The sequence below is a fragment of the Petromyzon marinus genome, unplaced genomic scaffold, assembly GCF_048934315.1.
Source record: "Petromyzon marinus isolate PM22_M1 ecotype Great Lakes invasive population unplaced genomic scaffold, UKy_Petmar_22M1.pri1.0 PM_G_Scaffold_136, whole genome shotgun sequence".
Classification (NCBI taxonomy): Eukaryota; Metazoa; Chordata; class Hyperoartia; order Petromyzontiformes; family Petromyzontidae; genus Petromyzon; species Petromyzon marinus.
In genome coordinates this window covers 187501-190000 of record NW_027422691.1, presented here as the reverse complement: position 1 = coordinate 190000, position 2500 = coordinate 187501, and positions in this window count along the sequence as shown.

Sequence of the window (2500 nt, the reverse complement as noted above, 5' to 3'; positions counted from 1 at the left end):
CTCTTGGCGAGGGAGCTGATGTTCAGTTCCCACTTGAGGTCCCGGCAGAGAATAGTGCCCAGGAAGCGGAAGGACTCCACAATTTTGACTGCGGAGTCTAACAGGGTGATGGCGGTGAGTGGGGCTGTATTCTTCCTGAAGTCCACAACCATCTCAACTGTCCTTAGAGCATTTAGCTCTAAGTTGTTCTGGCTACACCAGGTCACCAGGTTGTCAGCTTCCCACCTATAGTCAGACTCATCCCCACCAGAGATCAGCCCAATGAGGGTGGTGTCGTCCGACAAACTTCAAGAGTTTGACGGACAGATGATTGGAGGCGCAGCTGTTGGTATACAGGGAGAAGAGCAGTGGGCAAAGGACGCAGCCCTGAGGAGTTCCCGTGCTGATGGACCTGGAGTCAGAGACTTCTGTTCCCGGCTTAACGCACTGCTTCCTGTCAGAGAGGAAGTCTGTGATCCACCTGCAGGTGGAGTAGGGCACGTTCAGCTGGAAGAGCTTGTCCTGAAGCAGGGCAGGGATGATGGTGTTGAAGGCAGAGCTGAAGTCCACAAACAGGATCCTGGCGTAGGATGCTGGGGCGTCCACATGCTGTAGGGTGAAGTGGAGGGCCATGTTAACTGCGTCGTCCACAGACCTGTTGGCTCTGTAGGCAAACTGAAGGGGGTCCAGGAGAGGGTCTGTGATGGCTTTGAGGTGTGCCAGGAGCAGGCGCTCAAAAGACTTCATTACCACAGATGTAAGGGCGACCGGTCTGTAATCATTTAGTCCTGTTGGCCTTAGCTTTTTGGGCACAGCGATGATGGTGGAGGACTTGAGACAGGCTGGTACATGGCATGTCTCCAGGGAGGTGTTAAAGATGTTGGTGAACACCGGAGACAGCTGGTCAGCGCAGTGCCTGAGGGTGGCTGGAGAGACAGAGTCCGGCCCGGCTGCTTTGCGTGGATTCTGCCTCTTGAAAAGCCCATTAACTTCTCCCTCCTGAAAGGAGAGAGTCGTTTCTGTAGTATGGGTGGGGGATGGGGCCTCTTGGGTGGGAAGGGGTGGTTCAGGACAGTCCAATTGTCTTTCAAATCTACGGTAGAACTCGTTCAGGTCGTTGGCTAGGCGGGAGTCGTTAGTGGTGTGGGGCGCTCTGGGTTTGTAGTTGGTGATGTGCCTGAGCCCTTTGGCAGACAGAAGCAGCGTCGTTAGTAGAGAACTGGTGTTTTAGTGTCTCTGAGTACAGTCGTTTAGCCTCTCTCACCGCTTTGCTAAACCTGTTCTTCGACTCCTTGAATCTGTCTCTATCCCCACTCCTAAACGCTTCCTCCTTCTCCAACCTCAACCTTTTGAGCTTTGCTGAGAACCAGGGCTTGTTGTTGTTAAAGTTCACCCTGGTACGTGTTGGGATACAGCAGTCCTCACAGAAGCTGATGTACACAGCCTCTGTGAGTTCATCCAGACTATTGGTAGCAGTCGTGAACATATCCCAGTCAGTACAGTCTAAGCACGCCCGCAAATCTTCCACAGCCTCACTGGTCCACTGTTTAGATGTCCTCACAGCAGGTTTACAGAGTTTTAGTTGCTGCCTGTATGCACGAATCAGGTGGACCAAGGGAGTTCTGTGCGAGCCGAACAGCCCCGTGACCCACAAGAGAAACATCCCCGCCAAATTCGAGCGTTTGACGGGGTCTATCCGTGAAAAAATATTCACGTTTTTGAGTGCACATGCATTTCTGCTGCAAATGCCTCTGGAAGTTTCATGCCGTTCGTATGCCAATTGTGGCAACACGAAAATGACCCGTTTTCCCATTCCGAGGGATTTCTGTGCGACCCTAACAGCCCCGTGAGCCACAAGAGACACATCCCCGCCAATTTCTAGCGTTTCACGGGGTCTATCCGTGAAAAATATAGACGTTTTTGAGTGCACATGCATTTCTGCTGCAGATGCCTCTGGAAGTTTCATGCCGTTCGTACGCAATGTGGCAACACGAAAATGACCCCTTTTCCCATTCCGAGGGATTTCTGTGCGACCCTAACTAACAGCGCCCGTGAGCCACAAGAGAGACATCCCCGCCAATTTATAGCGTTTCACGGGGTCTATCCGTGAAAAATATAGACGTTTTTGAGTGCACATGCATTCCTGCTGCAAATGCCTCTGGAAGTTTCATGCCGTTCCTATGCAATGTGGCCACACAAAAATGACCCGTTTTCCCATTCCGAGGCATTTCTGTGCGACCCTAACAGCCCCGTGAGCCACAAGAGAGACATCCCCGCCAACTTCTAGCGTTTGACGGGGTCTATGCGTGAAAAATATTAAAATTTTTGAGTGCACGTGCCTTTCTGCTGCAAATGCCTCTGGAAGTTTCATGGCGTTCCTATGCAATGTGGCAACACGAAAATGACCCCTTTTCCCATTCCGAGGGAGTTCTGTGCCACCCTAACAGCCCCGTGAGCCACAAGAGACACATCCCCGCCAATTTCTAGCGTTTCACGGGGTCTATCCGTGAAACATATAGAA